Source organism: Chrysemys picta, chromosome 3 (assembly GCF_011386835.1).
Source record: "Chrysemys picta bellii isolate R12L10 chromosome 3, ASM1138683v2, whole genome shotgun sequence".
Taxonomy (NCBI): Eukaryota; Metazoa; Chordata; order Testudines; family Emydidae; genus Chrysemys; species Chrysemys picta.
The window spans coordinates 99,306,496-99,331,017 of record NC_088793.1 but is presented as its reverse complement, the minus strand read 5'-3'; the positions used below and the strand labels follow the sequence as shown (position 1 = coordinate 99,331,017).

The following is a 24,522-nucleotide window of genomic DNA, read 5'->3' as shown; positions in this document are numbered from 1 at the left end:
AGTGCGCTCATAAAATCCCTTTGTAATGAAAAGACAGTATCGGCGAGATTGGTCAGCCTAAGTAATTTGGCAGTTGCCCTTCACTTGTCTGAATCTGGCGATGTACTGCAGTGCATCATCCAGATGCTAGGTTACTTCATCTAACCCTGGCATAAAATAGGTGATATGAATGAGACTGAAAATCATGCAACCATCTTCCAGAAAGCACCACAGTGGGGGAGCGAGAGAACTGACCTACTTTTAGAAGATTTACCACACCAGAAGATATGAAGTTCATACTTGGCAATTGTAGCACTTATTTGCTGTAAACTCAACGGGTTGGAAAGAGGGAGAGGATGTTTGTTTTATGTTAGAGAGGGGTCCAAACTGAAACTCCAAATCCAAACAGCTCCACATTGTGTGGAGTTTTGAAATATGGTTCTGAATTTTGCAGGTTAAGCTCTTTTCTGCTTTAAATCCATTGACGATGGAGAAATCTCATTTAGCCTCTTCAACCAAAGGTCATTCTGATGCTTCCTAATCTAACCACACTCCAACGGTTTTTGAACCACGGTAAGAGATCTGGATATACTTTCCTTAACATTCACACCATTAGTGCAGAGCTAGTTGAATTGGTGTCAGGAGTAGGTTATAGACTAAAGCCTGGTGGAATTCATCAGGGCCTCATACTTCAAGGGTCCTCTTTGTATTCCAGCAGCCTGTTGTTCAAACGCTTCTGAATTGTTTTATCGAGCTACTTACCCCCTTCCCACAGATACACCACAACCTTTATGTTAAAAGTGTGTCTCAAAGAATGAGATATCTCTTTAAAACTCTCCAGAAACCTCAGGCCAGCTCAGCATATTAAAATTGCAGGTTTCAGCAGGAGAAAGGCTGGGGTCAGCTGCTGCTGAGAGAGAAGAGAAGTAGCCTGAGGGTGGGAGGGAGCTGTTGCTCTGCTGTGCGGGGGTGGGGGGGGGGCAGCTTCTTGCTGCCAAGCAGACCTCAGACATTAGCTACAACACCAGTTAGCCAGGATGAGTTTTAAAAACCCGTGTGTGTCCCAGCTAAACCAGGACTGCTAGCCCCTGTGGCTGTAGCCATCTCGCTATGGATCAATGTTTGCCTACCCAGCCAAATGACTAAATAACCACAAACAGGAGAAAGCCAGGGGCCACATTTCTCCAACCTCCTTCATACCCCCCTACCCCCAGCCCACCTCAAACATCAGCCAGGACAGTCCAACTCTCCTGCCCCATCCTCTAAACACACATATGCACACACCAGCAAGGGGAGACCTCTGCCAGGCAGGGGAGAGCCACCACCTCAAAACTCCATGTCCCACTGATCTGCACCCCAGGGACAGAGGCTTCAGGATGACCCACCTACCACAACGATAGCTGATGTGCGGAACAGATGGCAGGTAGGGCAACCATGTAGATAAGTTTCCATTAAGATGCTGAGAAACGTGGGTGGTGGGAGGGTGTGTGTGCAGGTGGAAGGGTAAATGACATAGCATGTGTGGAAAGCATGATATATTTTGGGAAGTTGGGAGAGGAGTGATAGAAACACCATGCAACTGATATAAGTATTTTATCCAGTGAATATCAAGTGTATTGGCTTCTGAGCTGGAAAATTTTAGTAAATATTTATACAGCATTGTACTTAAATGACGCAAAGCACTGGGCAAACTTGTAATCATAAAACCCCTCTAAAATTGGTATCATTCCCATTTTACAGCTGGGAAACTGTGTTTCAGTGACTTGCCCTAAGGCCAAAAGGGGAATTGCCATAGAAAGCAATTCAATAGGGCTCTCCAGCAATTGCTGTAAAAAAATCCAGAAGAATTTAATACGCTACTGCCAACCCCAAAAGTTCAAAACTCATGAGTCAGACACCCTCCTCCCCGCAAAATAATGAGATTTTGTTAAAGACTGTAGTGTGATTTTTGTGTGTGCCCTGTCTTCATTTTTGAACTCCTGTCCATCTGGCTGTGTGTGAGAGAGAGACAATTAGTGTTGCCAGCTCTCCCAAATTTATTGATTAAGGGGATTCCAGCCCGCACTGCAGGAGTTCTTGCTGGCTACTTGATCATGTGGAGCTTCCAGCTGCTCACCAAACCCCAGAATTCTCATTAATTCTGTGTCCTTCCAACCCCATATCTGCCTGTTCCCCATCCCAGCTTTTAATTATGAACCTCACAGCCCCTCTCCCAACTCAGTTCTGTCCTTCCTAGCCCCACCTCTGCTACCTGTGCAGCTCCTGAGGTCTTTTCATTGCCAGCATCTGAGGCTAGGGGGGATGGGCAGCTGCTGAAGCAGTCACTTCTCCCCCTTCCCAGGCTTGGGGCAGGCTGCAGCTCCAAATACTCTTCACACACCCTCCTGCTTCCCAGATCTGGTTGTGGGGATGGGGAGAGATGCTAACCCTTTGTTAACATGAGAGCTGCCCTGAACTCTTTCTTCTCCCTCCTGTGAGGGTGGTGGCGGCTTCTCTCTCTGCCTCCTCTACCCCAAAAATCTTCTCAGCTCCTGGAGGGGAAGGGGGGGGGAGAGGTGAGGAGAGCTGTACCTGCCTCCAGCTACAGCCCTGATTAGGGAAGGAAGCCAATCAGAGGGAATTTTCCCCCAGTCCAGAAAGAAATTTAGAAAAGATGCATAGATTCCAGGGGCATTGGGGTTATCTAGGGTGAGCTCTTGTACCACACAGGCCAGAGAACTTCCCCAGAATAATTACTACAACGTATCTCTTAGAAAAACATTCACTCTTGTTTGAAAATGGTCAGTGATGGAGAATCTACCAAGACCCTTGGTAAATTGTGCCACTGGTTAATTATTCTCGCTGTCAAAAATATACGCCTTATTTCCAATCTGAAGTTGTCTAGCTTCAACTTCCAGCCCTTGTATCAAGTTATACCTTTCTCTGCTAGATTGAAGAGCTCATTATTAAATATTTTTTAACCATTTACGTATTTACAGACTGTAATTGTTGCCCCTTAATCTTCTCTTTGTTAAGCTAAATAGATTGAGCTCCTTGAGACTATGTCTATAAGGCTTTAATTCAGGATTGGGCAAACTTTTTGGCCCGAGGGCCACCTCTCGGTATGGAAATTGTATGGTAGGCCATGAATGCTCACAAAATTGGAGCGTGGAGGGCAGGAGAGCTCCAGCTGGGGGTGCGGGCTCTGGAGTGGGGCTGGGGATGAGGGGTTGGAGCTGCCGGAGGATGCTGGGTCCGAGGGGTTCAGAGGGTGGGAGGGGGAATCAGAATGGGGCAGAGGGTTGGGACACAGGAGAGGCTTGGGGGGCAGGCTCCAGGCGGTGGTTACCTCAAGCGGCTCCCAGAAACAACAACATGTCCCCACTCCGACTCCTATACGGAGCTGTGGCCAGGCAGCTCTGCGCACTGCCCTGTCCACATGTGCCACCCCTGCAGCTCCCATTGGCTGTGGTTCCTGGCCAATGGGAGCTGCGGGGGACAGGCAGCGCTTGGGGCAGGGGCAGCATGCGGAGCCCTCTGGCTGCCCCTACGCATATGAGCCAGAGAGGGGACATACACCTGCTTCCGGGAGCTGTGTGGAGTGGGACAAGACCCCAGCTGGAGCGCCAAAGCGGGGCAAGCCCTGGACCCCACTGCTTGGTGGGAGCTCAAGGGCCGGATTAAAATGTCTGGAGGGCCGGTTGTGGCCACTGGGCCGTAGTTTGCCCACCACCACTTTAATCACTTTTGTGGCTCTTCTCTGAATCCTCTTAATTTATCAACATCCTTCTTGAATTGTGGGTGCCAGCAGCTGTTGCACAAGTGCCAAATAGAGAGGTAAAATAACTTCTCTACTCCTGCTTGAGATTCCCCTGTCTATGCATCCAAGGATCACATTAGCCCTTTTGACCCCAACATCACACTGGGAGCTCATGTTCTGCTGATTATCTACCACAACCCCCATAAGCTTTTGCAGAGTCACTGCTTTCCAGTGATAGTGTCCCCCATCCTCTAAGTATGGTCAAAATTCTTTGTTTCTAGCTGTATAGATTTACATTTAGCTATATTGAAACATATATTGTTTGCTTGAGCCCAATTTACCAAGTGATCCAGATCTGTCTGAATCAGTGACCTGTCCTCTTCATTTTTTACCACTTCCACAATTTTTGTGTCATCTGCAAACTTCATTAGTGATGATTTTTTTATTTTCTTCCAGGTCATTAATAAAATATTAAATGGCCTCAGGCCAAGAACCGAGGCGGACTCCACTAGAAACGCATCTGTTCGATGATGATTCGCTGTATACAGTTACATTGTGAGACATAGCCGTTAGTCAATTTTAAAATCTATTTAATGTGTGCCTTGTTAATTTTATACAATTCTAGTTTTTAATGAAAATGTCATGTGGTACCAAATCAAATGCTCCACAGATGTCTACACATATTATATCAACACTGTTACCTTTATCAACCAAACTTGTTATTCATCAAAAAAAGGTACCACGTTAGTTTGACAGGATCTATTTTCCACAAAATCATGTTGATTGGCATTCATTATATTACTGTCATTTAATTCTTTATTAAGCAAGTTGTGTATCAACTCAATTATCTTGCCCAGGTTCAAGGTCAGACTGAGAGACCTATAATTACTTGGGTCATCCCATTTCCCCTTTTTGAATATTGGCAAAACACTAGCCTTCTTCCAATCTTCCCTGGCGTTCCAAGACTTACTGGAAAAAAAGCAACATTAACAGTTCAGCAAGCACCTTAGCCAACTCTTTTAAAACTATTGGCTGCAAGTTATAACTTTAGTAGCAGCTAGCAACAGCGAGTCCTGTGGCACCTTTAAGGCTAACCTATGTATTGGAGCATAAGCTTTCGTGGGTGAATGCCCACCTCATCGGATGCATGTAATGGAAATTCCCAGGGGCAGGTATAAATATGCTGGCAAGAATCAGTCTGGATTCTTTAGTAGCAGCTGTTTATCATCCTCCTAATATAGTAGTAGAATGGAAAGCGTGCTATCCTAAGATATGACTACATGATCTGTTTTTTCCTCCAAATACATCATAGAAATATTTATTGAACACGTCTGCCTATTCTGCATTATTATTGATAATTCTACCATTTCCAGTTAGTAATGGACCACTATGACCAATATGATTGGAGGGTATGGAATTTCTCCGGTAGGGAGAGCCTGACTCCAGCCCTGGCCAAAATCACATCACTGGCATAACTGGGAGAGTTGGCAACACTGTGAAAAGCATCATGACAACCCTTCTATAGAGTTTTTAACTTATTCTGTAGAAAGCTATTGCAGGAATATAATTTTCTACTCCAATTTGCTGACCCAAAAAAGCCATAGAAAGATTGCGATTACTTTCCATAATAGTGGTAAAGCACAGTGAGACACTGATCTTCTGGGTATTACTGTAGTACAAATAAATAGTAGTACTACTACTGAGAAGACCCCAGTTCAAGTCCTATATTCAGTCTACTAGATAAAAAACTACCTCTCTGCCAGACCAAGCTAGGTCTACAAGGCCCCAATCCTGTACAGGACTGTTGACTTCAACACAGCTCAGTGTAGGCACAACAGTCTGCTCACGTTGTAAATTTCAGGATCGGGGCCTTAGTTATTAAGTTAATTCTGTGTTTTTATCTCAGGGGTTTCTTGTGTCTAAAGAACAGTGAAACTACTATTGGGTTCTTACATCAGGATATGTTTGCTGTCTATTATAATTTATTGCCTCATTTGGGGAGATGGCATAGCAGATTAGTGTTATAATACACACATCTTTATTTCCCTGTCTGAATGATGTCGTGTTTCTATAAAATCCCTGTAAAACTACCCTAGGCAATAAAACGTTGTGTTTTTTTTGTTTTGTTTTACTTGAGTGTGACTTTCCATAAATGCACTCTCTGATTTCTTCTTTTCTATATGCTTGCAGTTTCCCTTCTTTTTATGTAAGGTCTCTCCCTATCAACCCAATAGGTGGCAGTATTGCTCAGGTATTTTCTTCTTCAGTGTCTCAGTACATCATCAGTGGACTGAAATGGGAGAAGTTTGACATTCTTTTATTCATGGTATAAAATCTTGGCACATATGGCTAAAGTGGTCATAGATATTGGTTACATGCCAGAGAACACTTAGTGAACACAAAGAGCATGAAACAGGCCAGCTGGCTGGGGAACCTTTGTCATCCTCAACACATAGATCAGGGAGAGTTGCAACTGAATTTTTGGAGAGGGTTGGAATTTACAGTGTTACTCATTGCTGTAACTACATACTGGGTCTGTGCTAGTAAGAGCGCCCACCCTTCCAATCTTAATCTCTTCCATGTCCTCAATCCTTTCATTCACAGTTCTTAAAAACGCTTCAAGTTCTAGGTCAACTTGTACTATTATATTGGACAACGTGGTATTGTCCTGTCATTTATTCCCATAAATTGGTGGCATTGAAAAGGGTAAAACTGAAACTTTCTTTGGGTATAAATCTTTGTGTAGCAGAATCTCTCAAGTTCACACTGGGACACTCATTGCTGATTACCAGCTACTGCTAATGAATTGCCTGATCCAATGTGGCCCAGAGCAGGCATCACAAGCAGTGGAGGGCACATGCAGAACCTCTCAGGAGACTTTCTGCACCTCACACAATTTGTGTTTTATATTTGCTAAAGCTTTATAGTAAAGTACATTAGTAAATGTAGGCAGTATATTAATAATACAAGACATCACTGCCAGGGCCGGCTCTGGCTTTTTGGCTGCCCCAAGCAAAAAAAACAAAAAATAAAAAACGGGGCAGCCAGAAAGGCAAAACAAAAAAAACAAAAAAAAACCCTGCGGCGTGGGTACAGGGGGACCGGCTGGGGCGGGGAGGGGGAGGGAGCGGGTGGGAGAGAGAGAGAGGGGGGTAGCCAGGCTGCCACGCGCTGCACCGCCTCCTGCCGCGAGGGCTCCGCTCCGGTCGGCGGGAGGGAAGAAAGAGGACTGCCCTGCAGGGCGTTCTGGTTCTCCGTGCCGCCGCCCCCTATAGGGCGGCCGGAGCAGAACAAGAACAACAACAACAACAACAACAAAGCGGCCGTGCCGCCCTAGGATTGGGCAGAATGCTGCCTCCAACAATCTGTCGCCCCAAGCACCAGCTTGCTCAGCTGGTGCCTGGAGCCGGCCCTGATCATTGCCTCTGTCTGATTGATCTTTGTTGGTAAATGGTGAAATCACAGAGTTGATGACAGTTTAGTTGAAGGGGAGTGGGGGTGGCTGTTAATTTGAAATTATTGAGTTTGTAAACAAGCAGATGGGAAGCAAGTGGAGTTCTACTCTACTTATTACGGGGTAGAGCAGTGTTTCCCAAACTTGGGATGCCGCTTGTGTAGGGAAAGCCCCTGGTTTGTTTACCTGCCACGCCACAGGTCCGGCTGATCACGGCTCCCACTGGCCGCGGTTCGCTGCTCCAGGCCAAAGGGAGCTGCTGGAAGCAGCGCGGGCTGAGGGACATACTGGCCGCCGCTTCCAGCAGCTCCCATTGACCTGGAGCAGCGAACCACGCCACTGGGAGCCACGATGGGCCGAACCTGCGGACGCGGCAGGTAAACAAAGCGGCCCAGCCCGCCAGGGGCTTTCCCTACACAAACAGCATCCCAAGTTTGGGAAACACTGGGGTAGAGAGTTCTTTTAGACTGCCTACGAGCACAGAGGCTACATGTCTACTGCTACCATCATTTGTGGGACCCATTCCCAGTTCTGGTGAGTGGTGGATAGCGTATGCAGGATGTAGCAATGGATCTGCCTGCCTCCTCCTTGCCACTTGTAGGCACTGTGCCATCCCTGAGGGATAGGGAAGGAGCAGCCCTTGCACTCCCCAGAACATAGAGACTGCAATACTACCTGCCCATTGCAAGAGTGGGGGGGGGGGGGCATGGATCACGTTGCACTCCCCGTCAGTACCCAGCCCAAGCCGGGGAAGCTAGTGATCTAACCAGAGCTCCACATTTGGTGATGAATCCTGGTCGCGTGCCACCTTAGGTGCCTTGCGCATGCGCTAAGAAGAATTGCAAGAGCTGCGCAATGGTGGCCCTTTAACGAGAATCTGTTGTTGTGCTTTACTGAGGAATATTATTTTAGGTGAGGGCTCAGTTCAGTCTACCTAAGCTTTTATAAAGTTACATAAGCATCTGTCTGTGGCAAACCAGAGCATTTCGTTCAGTTCCAATAAACAAAGCCCAGCAAAATAAGGCAACTCGTTAAAAAAAAAGCAGATACTTCCATAAAATTAATATTGCCGGGTGCTTGTCTCAATAAGAACAAAAATAAAATAATTCTGTTAACTTGGGCCGAGATCATCTCCTTTGCTTCTCTATCTACTGACCAGAAACTCACTCCCTGGTTCAGCTGCTGTGTACTGCTGAGGCAGAACAAAGTAGCTGGAAAGCTGTCAAAGGTCCTAATTCTTCTTCAGCATGTGCCCAATTTAAAGCACACGAGTAGTCTAATTTAAGTCTAGTGGCACTACGTGTGTTTAAAGTTATGACAGTACTTAAGTACCTGGCTAAATTAAGGCCCTAAATGGGCAGCTGAACATTCCTCTTGCATAGGAGAAATCCTCAAACTGACAACAAAGTAAGAAAAAGCACAAGCTGAGCACTTCTAAGGGTGCAGCACTCAACTCACAGCCCAAGGGGAAGAGTGTGCTAAAGCAGCTTTAAGCCACCTCTGTGATCTCCTGATCCTGGACTGCTCGGAAGCTTAGAGAGGCCTCCCTGCATCATGTAGACAACCCTGGGGGCTTGGCTATGTTCCAGCAGCCTGCCCCGGGGATGCCTACAGTCTCTTATGGCCCTGTCCCAACACAAACCCTATGCCAGGGCCTTTGAGGGGGATTCTCAGAGCCTGCACTGGGTAATTCCTCCTTCACCCAGAACTGGGGCTTCTAGGGCCCTTTACACCACCCCAGCCCTTTTACAAGTAGCGCTGGAGCAAGTGTTACTCAACAAAATATTCCCAATCTGGCCCCATTTCCTATCCTAGATACCCTCCCAGCACAGCAGGCCCCTTCTCTAGCTCTGTCAAACCTTTGGCCTTAGCCAGGTGACATCCATGTGGGATTTAGCTGGTATCCAAAAGTTAAAGAATTAATATTGGAAAGTGAAAGTTTGTTTAAAATGCCATGACCTTGAAAAAGCAGCAGCTAGTTGGGCTCAATAAGGATGATGATGTCTTTCTCAAGCTGTAGTCCTGACAAAAATCTGTGCAGGTGTAATCCTCGCTCCTCCCACCTCCCTCCTGTCCGCAGCAATCAGCTGGTTTGCAGCGTTCAAGGGGCAGGAGGGAGGTGGGAGGAGCGAGGACTCGGCCCGCAGGCTCCCCCCCTCCCTCTCCTGCCTCCTGCCCCCGGCAGTCAGCTGGTTTGCGGCGTTCGGGCGGCAGGGGAGGGAGGGGGAGCCTGAGTGTCGAGTCCTCGCTCCTCCCCCCTCCCCCCCTGAACACCGCAGGCCAGCTGATTGCCACGGGCAGGAGGCGGGGGGAAGAGGGGGAAGGCGCTGATCCATGGGGTCTGCCGGTGGGCGGGAGGCGCTGTGTGTGGGGGTGTAGGGGAGCTGAAAGGGGAGCTGCCAGCTGTGGAGAAAGCAGGCAGCCAAACGACGTTATAGCGAAGCATTGCACAACTTTAAATGGAGCATGTTCTGTAATTGAGCAGGGTCGTAAGCGAGAGGACGTTAAGAGGGGAGTTACTGTACATAAAAACCACTGATTCATTTTCATAGCCCTTTCTTGTTGCAGGGGGCTTACATTTCGAGCATTGATTTGGCTGAAGCTTTTCCTGTCAGCTTAAGAAATACTGCTTTCAAGAGACGCCTGGTGGGCTCAGGACCATGCCATCAGACAAGCAATTGAGGCATGGAATCCACCCCTGCCTGCTTCACCCAAGTGAAGTGACCCCATGGCATAATGTCTTACTCCAACATTGACTTTCTGCATTATCATGTTTTACAAGTAACATAAGGTACATTACTTTGTCCATAATACATGGATTACAATGCATTTAACACCCTGCAAGCCGTGTTTTAGAGTGCTGTACATTATGTTAATTGTAAAACACAACAATGCATAAAATTCTGCAGTAACATTGTCGGTGCAGCTTTCCATAAAACACATGCTGTTGAGATTTTCTATTCGCACATAACATTCTCTCTCTGGTAAGTGTGATGTCCCCAAACACACAGTCACAGCTCCCTGTCAGCTGTGTCTGTGAGGCTGAAAGATAACAGAAAACCATCTCCATTAGCCAGGCTCCTTGTTCAGTTAGACTCCAGTCCACCAAAGCCCTTAAGCACATGCATAACTTTAAGTACCCGAGTAGTCCCACTGACATCAGTTAACAAGGGGTCCTTAGTCTTGGCAGGTTAGTGCCACTGATGTTCCTGTATCAGATTACATTACGGTATATTTGGGTGAACCAGGGCAGTGGGTATGGCATTTTCTGTCCCTGCATGACAGAGCTACAAACCAGCTTTTTCAAATTTATGTGCTTAATTTTAGGCACCTAACTAAGGGTATGTCTACAGTGCAGCTGAGAGGTGTGATTCCCAGCCGGGATAGAGAGACTTGCGGATAGAGAAACTTGCACTTGCTATGCTGGAGCAAGCACACTAAACATAGTAGTGTGGCTGCAGAGGTGGTGTCTTGGGCTTGCCGCCGGGACTCAGACCCAGGGGTTTGGGCAGGTTTGGATTTGCGCAGTTAGTCCAAGATGCTGCCCATGCCACAATGTCCACACTGCAGTGCAGACATACCCTCAGTGAGCTGATTTTCTGTGGTGCCAAACACCTGCAGCTTCCACTGAAGTACTCAGCCTGTTGCAGGACTGAGCTAAAAGGTCCCAGCGACAGCTTTGAAGCAAGGGCTACTCTTGTTTTGCTTCCACTGCCCATTTTGTAGTTTAACAATAACCCCGCTTTAGGGTTTTATTCACAGCTGAAGCCTCCTTAAATGCTACCCCATATCTCAAATCACATACACTCAACTCAGTACAGAATCAAAAAGCAAACGAACTAACCATCACCACCTCAAAAAACAAAAACAAAACAAACATCCCCACCCAAACCGCTAATGTTTTTTATTTAATATGGTCTAACTGCATGTTTGGCCATTTGTTTTTAAGACAGAATGTCTGCAGCAGAACGGCAGCACCAACATTTCTGCTGAGCTCTTTTCTTCCAGTGGTTCTTTCACTGAGTACTTCAGGCTTTGGCACTCTCAGGACCAAGGCAGTTGCTTTGCTGTCTCCTCAAGACCTGTATCTCATGCATTTGCTCATCCCTCTGTCCAATGTCAATTTGATCATCATTTATAGGATTACCACCAAAAAAATTCTTGAGCTGCTGGAATGCATTTTTTCCTTCCTAATTGGATTATTATTATGTTGGTTATTTTGTTTTTTTTCCTTGTCTGGCTTTCCTCATGCTCCCTCTTCATGTCTTCCCTCCTGCAGATCCCTTTCCTTTCCCCCTTTGGTTTCCTCTCAGTAAGTCAGTCTGACTTCAGTGCCTCAGTAATGTGAAAGGCACTTATTTGATACTAAAGTACAGAGAGAGACACTAGAGCTGATGAGAAGCTGACGTCTGTAGTTTTTTTTGTAACTCAGGATTCTGAAGACACTGAACATATTAGCCTTCCACAATCTGCAGCCCTTTGGCAGCTCCATGCCTTTATACTTAGTCTTTTCTTTCTCTTAAATAGTAATCCAAGGACCTGCACAGAAAGTGTTGAGCAACAGCTATAATTATCCAGTCTTCCATGAGTCCTTTCTTGGTCCATGTGTTCACTTTGCTTTGCACAAACATTCTTCTTATGCCACTCAATGTTTCAAATGAAAAAAAAACCCGGGCACAAATGATCTTTTCTTAGGCTGCTAATTTATTTCTCCTCCAACCGTCTATGGCACTTCTAAGTATTTACTCAGTGTCGAGAACATTTCATTGTAGCTTTTGCCTATTTTTGGATTCATCGCATTTAATTGGTCCCTGCCAGTGCACCTGCTGTCTACACTAAGGTGGAGAGAAAAAGAATATATCAGAGGCAATAGCAACCTATAGAATCATGCACAGATATTAGTTTCACCATAGTTAAGGTGGCAGCCAGAGCGTTATAATAAGCCCTATTTTTAGCCACTGAGACATGTAGGCTTAGAAAAATTGGGTTAGCCAGAATAAATGTAGCATTTTTCAGAAGACTACGGAGGTCAGAGAAAATTGGTTAAACAGTTTTTGAGTTACAGGTGATTGCAAATTTACCCTGATTTGAAATTTTAATACGTATCTCATGTTTGTATCCTTCCAACTCAGAAATGCCGTGTTAGTATTCCCCTTCAGACTATCCACATCACGTAGCTAAATCTCCTTGAAAACCTATGTGCAGGTAAAGGAGAATATTCCAGTCCTGAAAGGACAATGTAAATTAAGCAAAATTATTAAACTTAATTGTAATGTGGAGCAGTTGGCACTCTGATGGCTGGTTGAACCTTAAAGAGAACATTATGGGCCAGATTTTCAAAATAACTAGGCATGTTGTATGCTGTGTTCCTTTGACCTCAGGCCATAATTGTCACTCTGGGAACTGATGGGCACTGAGGTCTTTTGAAATTCTGATCCTGAGACTGTAAGAGAAGGTTTGTTTGGGTTTTTTTTTTGCTCAAGTAGGAGAGGTCTATAATTTTGGAGCTTAAGGAACAGGGCTTGAATCCTTTCATTGGAAGTTTGAATGGTTTAGCTAACAACTGTTTGTGTTTGTATAAATAGATTTGTTCCCAAATGTGGGACCCAAATGTTTTTTTTCCCTGCAGAGTTTGAAGAAAATTCCAACTATGTTTGAATGACTGGTAATTAAAAAATTAGTCTGAATATGGAGCCACTCGGTAGCAACTCCATAAGCAAGGGTTTCTATTTCTATGATAAGCTTTATATTCTCTCCCCATATAACTTGAAAAAAGTGTTTTCCTAATTAATTTCATAGTACACTGGAGGGGTTTTTGGGTGGGGATGGGGTGGGGGAAGTCTGAAGGCAACAGGTCAAACCATTTATAAAGATGTTTGCTTAAAAATTACCCATTAAAAGTTTTTTACTCTAAGTGCCTAACTGTTTTGGGTACTTGTGTCTAAAAACACAGCTGCATCTTCTAAATGAATTTTTATATTTTTATTTATTTTTGTAAAAATATGTACACAAATTGTTTTTATCATTTGGTATAAAAATATGCACTTTATAAACTCTGTATGGCCCAATGTGTGGTGTATATACAGATCAATGAGAAGCAGATGAACAATGGGATTGCGCCTAAACTCCATAGGGCAGCGTAGGACCTGGGGACCCAAGGAACCCACATTGTAAAATGTAATCCTGATGATTTAGACAAGGGAGATCAATGAGCTTCTGTTTCCCTTGTCTCACAAGAACAAGGGAAGACTCAATGAAATTGAAAGGTGTCAGATTTAAAACCGATAAAAGGAAACACTTTTTCACTCAATATGTAATTAGATTGTGGAACGCCTTGCCACAGGATGTCATTGAGACCAAGAATTTAGCAAGATTATATATGGATAACAAGAATGTCCACAGTTATACCGGTTAATGCTGTCACAGGATGAAATGGCCCTTTAAGGGGCTTGGGGCTAAGCCTCACCTATGCCAGGTTTAGCCCATCTCACCAGCTGGAGATGATGAGTATAAGGGTCATGTGACATAGAACCAGGACCTGCACTGTGAGACAATTAGGAAGGCTGTTTTAAGGACAAGTATTGCTTTGAACTTTATGTTTATAAATCATACTCCCAAAAGGGTGGATTACAGTGTAAAGTTTGATTAAATGAAGGAAACAGCAGTGGTAAGGCCCCACTATACTATCAAAGAGTTTTAAAAGAGATTTAGAAGGGATGTAATCATGGAAAGGGAACTCTGATGCAGTTTGCAGACCTTGGAACTGTCAGCTTTCCTCTCCAAAGCAGCCCACGCACCATAATCAGCTGACTCAACTATGCACTCAAAAGGGACAAGGAGCTACTACGATGTAATACAGAGCTTAGAATTTCCCTCACAAATATTGTGTTTGCTCAGTGACGTGTTAAGCATGGCTATCATGTTTGCTGATGTCTGCCAATTTTGAACCTTTATAGTAATTTCAACTGCTTGGCCGAAAAAGCAAATTTTATTCAAAAACATTTGCAATTCATTCACAAAGGGATTTGCCATTTCTTTGAAGAGATAAAAGCAGCCTTAGCCTTTGATTCTGCCTCTCAGATGCACCAAGCTGCAGTAGGGAACACAACAGATGTGCAGTTCTGCTCTGTGTTAATATGGAACTTCACATCTGATTCCTCCGTGCACCCGACTGAAAACTTACCATGAAAGGCCTCGTGGAAAGAGTGCTAGTAGGGCATTCTTGGGGTGACATTGAGCTAAATTCTTTAGGTTCAAAAATAAATTCCAAGCCAAAGCTGTTGAGAAGGTTACACAGTGCTTAAAGTGAGAACAATGTGCACGAAACTTAGGCAATGCTTTACTGCAGGTCTGCATGGGAGATTGGCACCCAGAGAATAGAGGAGACAGCTTATAATATTAATACAGGTTTCAGAGTAGCAGCCGTGTTAGTCTGTATCCACAAAAAGAAGAACAGGAGTACTTGTGGCACCTTAGAGACTAACAAATTTATTAGAGCATAAGCTTTCGTGGACTACAGCCGAAGAAGTGGGCTGTAGTCCACGAAAGCTAATGCTCTAATAAATTTGTTAGTCTCTAAGGTGCCACAAGTACTCCTGTTCTTCTTTTTGCTAATATTAATACAGCAATAGTATTTTATCCAAGGTACTACTATGGCCCCCACTTCTGCAGCATCTGATCAAATCACAATTTTTAATATATATTATGCTCACAAAACCCCTGTAAGGTAAGGAAGTGCTATTACCCCCATTTTACTGTTGGGAAACTGATGCACAGAAAGGCTAAGGCCCTGATCCACAAAGCTATTTAGGCACCCAAACCCCAGATGTAGGCACCAAAGTGTCTGGCTTAGGTGCCTAATTTATACTTTGAAGACTCTGCTGTGATTTACAAAACTGCTGCCGAATGCTACAGGCACCTAAACTCACTCAATGCTTACGTCTTCAGGGTAAAAGTTCCCTGGGCAGCTAATTTTTGCCTCTGGGCACGAGCACTGCTGCCTCCCTCTAGAAGTCTGGATGCCTAAGATCCAGAGTGATTCAAGAATTGGGGGGAAATAGGCAGATGAATGCCTAACTCCTGTGCAGAGTCCCATCCCGCAGGTGTGCTCAGAGGTCACTACTGGATTGGGTCCCATTCAGACCCTTGCTTCAGCAGGAGGAGAAGGAGGAGCCCATCTTATAACTTGTAGCCCAGTAGTTAGAGCATTCACTCAGGATGTAGGAGATCCAGGTTCAAATCCTCCCCCTGCCAGAGGGCAAGAAAGGATTTGAACAGGCATCTCTCACCGCTCAGGAGAGTGCTCTAACCACTGAGCTCTGGATATTCTGATACTCTGGATATTCCCTCAATCTCTCCTGTTGAAGCTGTTCCATTGTGGATAAATAATGAAAGCACGACTGGAGAAGGGAAACAGGACCCAGGGTCTTCCAGCTCCCAGGTGAGTGTACTCACCACTGGACTACACAGTCATTCTCACTCTCTGGCTGGCCCAGTGACTGTTCTGCTGTGGATAAATACTTACATAATCATTGGGCCAGAGAAAGAGAGTGAGTGGATAGGTGGGAGAATGGGTATGACTCTGCAGCTTGGTGATTAGGGCACTCACCTGGGAGGTGAGAGACCTTTGGTCCAGGCTCCCTTCTCCACAGTGGAGCAGTGTCAAAAGGAGAGACTGAGGGAGCCCCATATCAGTATATCCCATATCCCAGTGGTTAGAGCACTCTCCTGAGAGATATGGGAGACTGCAGTTCAGATCCTTTCTCCCCTCAGGTAGAGGGTGAATTGAACCTGGGTGTCCATCCCAGATGACTGGTCTAACCACTGGGCTGCTGGCCATTTTGTGAGAAGTGAGTCGAGGATATAACTCATTGCCACAAAAAACTGCTTAGGTGCCTAGGCTGCTTGAGTCCAGGAGATGGGTTCCTGTTTGTGGATTACAAAGCAGAGATATGCACCTCCCAATAGTCTGGACTTAAGCACCTATCCCTGTGAGAGGGGCAGGGCTTAGCACACACCCAGGGCTTGTCTATACTTACCGCGCTGGTTCGGCGGCAGGCAATCGAACTTCTGGGTTCGATTTATCGCGTCTAGTCTGGACGGATAAATCGAACTCAGAAGTGCTCCCCGTCGACTCCGGTAATCCTGCTCGCCGCGAGGAGTACGCGGAGTCGACGGGGGAGCCTGCCTGCTGGGTCTGGACGGCGGTAAGTTCGAACTAAGGTACGTCGACTTCAGCTACGTTATTCACGTAGCTGAAGTTGCGTACCTTAGTTCGATTTGGGGGTTTAGTGTAGACCAAGCCCCAGTCATCAACATCTGCCATCGGCTAGCTTAGGCAGCTCCCCACCTAGTGTGCTGGCTTTTGTGAAGCACATTCTAGGTACCTATCTCTCCCTATTCATTGTATAAGAAGCCAAGATGCTGTGGTAATAATTGAGCCTACAGCTTTACCCTAAGTTCAACTGTGAAAAGTGAGCGAAAGTTTATAAAGTGTCACAATAACCCATAACAACAAAAGTTGATGGGACAAGGCGTTAAAGGGAGATAGAGACTGAATTAATTCAAACAAAAAAGCCTACTGATATAACTCAAGAAGTATGTTAAAATCATTCTTGGTAAACAAAAATGGTGGGGGACCAAAATAACCAAATGGGTGTGTCAAAAACTAGGCCTATCTGATGAATGAAATAATGAAGGGATGGGCTATTCCACCCATCACTCCCTTTGGAGTCCTTAAAAGAATAGACTGTGGAGAAAAAAAAAAAATCAAGAAGCAACAGTTGCCTGCCAGCAACCACTGTGGTGATCTTTACCGTCATGGCTGCCACCCCCACTGTCTCCTGGGATCTATCAGAACACCATTGGGCCTTTGTTGTCCTCATTCTGATAGATGTCCTAACCTCCTAACCAGACTGGGCCAGAGAGAGGAGCCCAGGTAGCATTGCTATCTCCAGCTGCTTGGCTAAATCCCACGCACCACCTGGGATGTGAAACTTTGTCACACACCCCCAACCCCCCTGTGTGTCCTTTTCATTCCCCACCTTATTTCTTCATTTTCCTATTTCTCTCCTTTTTTCCTTCTCTCTAATAAGAGTCTGGCTTGGCCACCCAAGATTGCATATTTTACAACATTGCCATAAAACTGTAACTAGAAAGGCAATTTAGGCTATGCCTACATTTAAGGCCATGTAAAGCAGTGGCTCTCAACCTTTCCAGACTACCTTTCAGGTGTCTCATTCGTCTTGTGTACCCCCCGGTTTCACCTTACTTAAAAACTACTTGTTTACAAAATCAGACATAAAACCACAAAAGTATCACAGCATACCATTATTGAAAAATTGTTTACTTTCTCATTTTACCATATAATTATAAAATAAATCAATTGGAATATAAATATTGTATTTGCATTTTAGTGTTTAGTATATAGAGCAGTATAAACAAGTCATTGTCTGTTTACAGTGACTTTGCTAGTGTTTTTTTTTTGTAGCTTGTTGTAAAACTAGGCAACTATCTAGATGAGTTGACATGACTACTGGAAGACCTCCGTGTACCCCCCAGGAGTATGCATACCCCTGGCTGAGAACCACTGATGTAGAGTACAGGCATGACGTATAGCTAAATGCTGCAGTGCAAGGTTTCAGTAGTGGGGAAAGGCTGTGGCAGGATACAAACAACGGGGAATGGTTCCAGCAGCACGGAACCTGATCCTTTCCCGGCTGCCTCCCCTATCAGAACCTTTCTTTGCAGCAAGGAAAGGCTGTGGCAGCGCAGAGGCAGTGGGACACTACTCTGGTAAAAATAGCAGTGTAGACTGGGGAAGCACAGCTTGGGAAAGTAGACAGCTGTATAGGTTAAGGTGTGCCCTATGCCACTCTACTCTATTCGCCTAAACCATGCCTGACTATCTACACTGCTAGTTATACCCATGCTAGGGGGACCGTGCAGTGTATGTACTCTACAAGCTACCATAAGTATAGATGTAGTTTAAAAACAATGTACTAAACAACCTGATGCTGGTACAAGTTTGCCAGCTCTCAGAGTGGCTGATAAGACCATATGCTATGGCTGTGTTTTTCCAGCAGTAAGGTTGCATGTGAAAAACAACAATTATTACCATCTTTAATGCCATCTAAAAGACTGTCAAATAGCAGGGTGGATTCCTTCTAAAAATTCTTTCCAGCTAAAGGGAAAAGGAACAAGGGATGTTGTTAAAATGAAAGCCTTACTTAATACTTGGCATTTCAAATGCTTTAACTGTGTTTCTTTCTGTTATATAAGTTTAATAAAAGGTTTAAAAAGGATGTTGAATGGTGTGTTTGGTACTAAGCAGGCAGAGGTCTCGGTATGTCAACACCTGACCCTTGTTTAATGTTGGACTATGAGAGGGTCACATTAACACCTTTGACTCTGTGGGGCCATTTATTCCACCAGAATGAATACAACAGCACCTAACTCAGGCTTTCTGGATCACTGAGTTCTTTCTGTGATTTTCTAGGTGTAACAACATGAGCGTTGCAACACCCAAGTCCCTTTTGGGAGCCAGGCCTAAGTGACTTGCCCAAGGTCACACAGGAAGTCTGTGGTGGAGCAGGGACTGACACCCAGGTCTCTCAAGTCCTAGGCTAGTGTCCTAACCACTGGATAATCCTCCTATTAATTCAGCAGTGATGAACATTAATCCAGGCAAGACCTTGAATTAATTGTTCTCTTTCATTCCCTTCATCAATTTTTCTTTAACTTTTCATTTTTGGGGGAGTATCATCATTTGTGTTCAAATTAAACAATAAGAAATGTTAAGTTTTAAAAAAAAAATTCAAGAGACGTATCAGAGAGCTCAGCTAACAGCTCTTTCTCGTTTACACTAGTTTTCACCAATGCTCATTCAAGTGGCTTAATTCAAAGGCAACTCCAGAATCACCAGCACATCTTCTGATGGGACTTGGACATACCTCCATTGTCTAATGCTTGCATTCTGACTATAACTAATACTGAAAAGGAAAACAGAACAGAGACCAAGTGTGCAGAGAGGTCCTGATGCAAAGTCCTCCGAAGTCAATGGGAGCTTTTCCTTTGATATCAGTGAATGTTGGATCAGGCCCCTAAAGCACAGTATGCTGTGGAAGAGCATACAATTTGGAAAGTACATCTGCTTGAGAAAGAAACTGATGCAAAGGTACAACATACAAGCAGAAGATCAGACAATTTTTAAGTGAAATGAATATAGGAAACTAGTTAATTTGAGTGTGTTATTACAGCTGATCTGTCATTATCTACTCCTGGGGGAATTCTGTGCCACTGCGCATGCGCAGAATTTATGTCCCCTGCAGATGTATTTGCTTTAAGCAGGAAAATGACTTTTTGATGGGGAAGCAAAGGAAAGCCACAAGAGCAGTCATGTGACCCTCCCCAGCAGTATGTTTTGGGTGGCCAGAGCAGCTAGCAGAGAGGTAAATCAATGTGGGGCAGTGGGTGGGACTGGGCAAGACCCAGCTGGTGACTCCTACCCTGTGCCGGGCTCAGCTGCCAGTCCCGGCTAGGCTGGGGAGGATGGGACTTCCTCTTCCCCTGCACAGCATCCAGGGCCAGGTCAGAGCCACCCCCAGATTTCTCCCCCAGCTGCAGAAAGCTCTGCAAACTCTTCCCCTACCCCGCTGCTTCCTGCACCCATTGCTCCTCAGCTGCAGGGGGAGGCATCCCTGTACAAGAAGCTGCTCCCCCATCCACCCAAACCCTGTGCATCCAGACTCCCTTATACCCAGACCTTCCCTCCTCCCGCCCCCCCATGAACCCCACTCCTCCTGCACTTGGACCAATCCGACAAACCATCTACACTCGGATCCCCACCGAGCCCCAACCAACTATCCCTGGATCTCCACCCCACTGAGCCCCACTCCCCCAGCATCTGGACCCCCCACTGAGTGCCCCATACCCAGACCCCCCACTGATCTGTATCCCCCACCCCCAGACTCCCTCTGCTGAGCCCCAGCCACCTTCACCTGGACTCCCCTGCAGAGTCCCATTACCATTGCACCCAGAACCCCCCCAACAAGCCCCTATGTATCCAGATCTCCCCTTCACCCGGATCCTCCACTGAGCTGCCCGCACTCAGATTGCGCACACTCAGAACCCTCTCAACCCACACCTGGATCCCCCCACACTAAGCCCCTCCATATTTTGATCCCGCCTTGCTGAGCCTGTTGCCCACACCTGATGCACCTGGCACAGAGGGGAAGGGCCTAGGGTGTTTCTGGGGCAGGCCCAGCCCTTGCAGTGTGTCAGGGTTGGGTGCAGTCTCACCGCTGAGTCTGTGTCCCAAGGGGGAGCTGCCCAGCGATCTCACATATCTGTGCAGCCAGTGGCCTTTGTTCCCCAATGCCAGGCTGGAGCCTCCACATTTATTTGACAAATAAAATTTGCAAAATTTTAAAATATACTGTGCAGAATTTTTAATTTTTAGTGCAGAATTTTTAATATTTTGGTGCAGAATGCCCTCAGGAGTAATTATCACGCCTGCTGAACCATGGCCTCTCTGTGCTATATCAGTTTCTTTGTACTCACTTTGAACACTGTGTCAGTTTAAGGTATAGCACTGTCATCCATTAGTCTTGCTGAAGCTGTAGGGCCCAATCCTGTCAGTGCAGTGCCCACAAAACTCCCATTGACATCAATGGGAGTTGTACCCTAGAGTGTTTGTATGATAAGGTCCATAAGGCAAAGAAGGAATAAAAGAGAATGGGGTAAGACAGGGCCACTCAGAGAGCCTGTGAAAGGCCTGAAGAATCTCTCTTTGGTTGCTATTTTTTGCTTATTTATGCTGCAGGCCTTCCACATATTAAATTATTAACATGATGAAAAAATTCTAACAGCTCCCCAAAATCATGTTAATAGAACCAGAGAGATTAAAAAAAAAGTCATCTAGTCCTTCCTATCACCATAGGCTTATTTTCAAATGTTTTGTCTAGTCCACTGATAGAATAACAAATACGAAGAAGTAAGTCTGATCTTGTAGGGATCTGGGTTCGATTCCCTAATCCTGTGTAACCTAGGGCAAACCAGTCTTCTTCTCCCTCAATTTACCATCTATAAAATGAGGACAATACTAAGTTTCTCAGTGCTTTGTATGTCTTGTCTATTTCAGCTGTAAGCTCGTTTAAGCCAGGGCTGTCTCTTACCATGTCTATACAATGCCTAGAACAATGAGCTCCTGACCTTGACCGGAGCCTCCGAGGCCTACTTTATTAGTAATAAATTGTATTGTATATTAGCAATTATTATCTTTATATCTTCCATTTTTAAATGTATCTGTTTGCTACACAAAAGTGTTGTTAGAAACCTATTGGGATGACTGAGAAACTTGCTGTCAGCTAAACGTTACCATTTATTCAAGCTTTTCCTTCCCTAGCTTGTTCTACTTTTCATTTTGTACCCATGAGACACACTGGTATGGGATGGAATCGAACATGTGAGAACTCTAGAATATTTGCCTCCTCATATTATTATACACATTATAAGAGGCATTTACCATGCAACTGTTTTTTGACTAGGGCCCACACGTCCAAAGCGAGAAGGAAACAGAGCTGTAATTTGCATAACTTTGGGTTCCATTCAAACTAGGTTTTCAATACATTGGAAAGGTAGAATAATTTACTTAGTAAATTCATTTGTGGAACATAAAAATGCTAAAGAAAAAATATACTAGAAACATGGATGTAATGATAGAGCAAATATTGCAGGGTGCGTCATAGTTTTAATTTGCTTGTTATTTTTCTTCCATTAAATCATCCACACATCACAAATGCATCCTGTAGCAATAAAAAGCTATATTATCTACTATGGAAGAAGCACTATTTTTCTTTTAGAAAATAATTAATTTTATTCTTTTTAAACTAAAGAAGCAGCAGATGGTTCACCCTGAGCTGCTCCAAGTTCTTCCTTTTGCAAATCACTGAGCACATATAGTTTTCCAGAAGATGACATGACATATCAGCCAATTGTCATTTATGTATATTCCACTAGAACCTACAGTCTGAGGCTCCCTAGGTGCAACACAGACATATAACAAAAAGACCGTCTGTAAACCCATTTGAATTAATAGTCATGAGAGCTAGGAGTACGTCACATGCTAGAAATCACCTAGTCTCACCACCACAGGAGCCAAATGCAGGGCAATACACAATACAGGACTCATCTTATACATTAAGGCAGAACTTTGCAAAAGTGGCTGGCGATTTTGGCTGGCTAACTTTGGGTTTGCAACTTGGAACGCCTGAAAGGGGGTTGATTTTCTGAAACTAGGTGATCAACAATTTCTTAAAATCCACCCCAATTCACGTGGCTCAAGCTGAGGAGTCTCAAAAAAGGCAACCAAAATCTGCACTCATTTTTTAAAATCTCAGCCTAATCATACACGCGTCAATGAAACTGACATAAAAAGGTATGTTTAAGCTAATTCAGTGGCAGAGCAGAATAAAAGTACAGTCACAATCAACAAGGTTTTCTCCTGAAAGGTTAGTGTTGTCCATATAACAACAAAGTAAAGTAAGGTAACATAACCAGAAAGTAAGCAGAAAAACTCTCCCATCTTGTGGTAGAGCCCACTCCTATATGCCACGGGTACAGAACCCTACCTTACCGACCAAGCACTCTTATAACCCAGCCCTGAGCATCTGTGTAAGCGAAGGGAGGAAGCTGAGGTGGACTTAACCCTTTGTTCACTAGGGCCTCTGCACACTGTCACAGCATCATATCAGGCAGGTGTTATACTGTAGCAGTGCCAATATTCCCATCTCCCACTTGCCAGCTTCCAAGGTTTAAAAAGTTTGGAGAGTCCACATATCAGAGGCAAGATAACCTTCCCCCTCCAAAAGGGCTGTAGAGAGTTTGACTATGAAACAGAGAACGTTCTAGCAATAGCTGGGAGCTAGAGAAAGAAAATAGTCCACTTACTGTAGGTGAGCCAGAAGGTTGCCAGAATTGTGCCCTCCTACACACATCAGTGCTAACCTGGGTTCCTAATAAAGAAAGAGGCATTGTGACAAGAATAACATGTACCACAGATAAAATAATTACTTCTCACTGTCAGCCTGCATTACTTTGGACAAATCCTTAAAACAATACAGTGAGATTGAGTAGAGTGCCTGATCGGGAACTGCGAGAAAGCAATTTAGAAATGCAATCATAAAATGGATGGTAGCAGCTGAAGTCTATTCACAGTGAATTACCTTAAATATATTTGCCATTTCTGATTTCTTTCTTCTAATTACATACTTGCCTCAAAGGGATAGTTGTTCCTCTATCAGCTCATTCAAATTAGGTTGGCGGACAACAGGCCAAATTGTTATTTAGGTGAGTAAAGACTCCAGGTGCAATAAAATAAAACAAAAAAGGGAAGAAAGAAATAAGACGGCCTAAGCAGCAAAATGAAAAGAAGCACATCAGCACTGTAAGGCTGCCACCTCCCCTTATAACCGCTGGTGCCTTAGACAGATTCCTCAAGCAGTTGCTCACTAACGCATGAAGAGAGTAATCGCTGTTGCCAACTTGCTATTATAACATATGAAAAGATACTGGAGCCTTGTAAGTAGCAGTAAACACTTTACTGAGCTTGTTGCTGAGAATTGTACAGATCAGCATTGCTAGCTTGCCTGCCTGGCTCCAAGTGTAAGCAATCTGTTTCTGCTGATAAAGCTCACTAGATAATTAGTCCCTCCTCCCCCATACACCATCATAGGTAACTTTGGGCCCTACTCCAAAGTTCCTACTATCAGTATATCTCCCTCTTTTTTTTAAAAAAAACCTAGATACATACAATTTAATTAAATTTCAATTTTTTTACTTAATTGTATGAACTTAATGTAGCATTCATAATTCTAATCTGAATCCTTAAAGAATCTTAAACAATTAGTTTCTGTATCAAGCAAGGTGTTGGGGTTTTTTAAACCAGTCTACCTTTAGCAATAGTAACAGGAGTATCAGTGTCCTATTGTTTTTTTCTTTTCAGTATTCAATCTGATTACTTGAGACTCAATAGACTCAGTAGACTGGGATGGTTTTGCTTATATTTCTGAGTTGGATCTTGAAACAGTTTGTGTTTTTTCCATATTTTCATTCTCCTCCCACACAATTCCTTTAGTGCTCATCAAATCCTTTCTGTTTCTGCTACAGACATCTCCTTCTTCTGTCTCAAGATAAGATCTTGGAGCAGTGTGGTGGTCAAACACCCTTGCAGTTTTCCATGCTCCTTTTTGCCAAATACAAACAGTCTTTCCACTGTCCAGTGATAAAAGCTTTGCACTTTTGTCTGAGAAATATTTCTGTGTTGCTTGTCTTGATTTTAGGCTAAGTTGCA

General features: G+C 44.5%; 1 long non-coding RNA gene across 4 annotated transcripts in view; it reads right to left on the bottom strand.

The window, feature by feature from the left end:
• Nucleotides 1-23,827, bottom strand: part of LOC135982345 (uncharacterized) — a 51,114-nt gene extending 27,287 nt beyond the window's left edge. For 2 of the 4 annotated variants that reach the window (XR_010599634.1, XR_010599635.1), the window contains exons 1-2: nt 23,396-23,827; nt 23,121-23,185 (exon numbers count right to left, since the gene is read on the bottom strand). This is a non-coding gene — a long non-coding RNA (uncharacterized LOC135982345). The remainder of the gene's footprint in view (nt 1-23,120; nt 23,186-23,395) is intronic. The other 2 variants (XR_010599632.1, XR_010599633.1) reach the window with 1 other exon arrangement.
• Between the last annotated feature and the right edge of the window lie 695 nt (nt 23,828-24,522).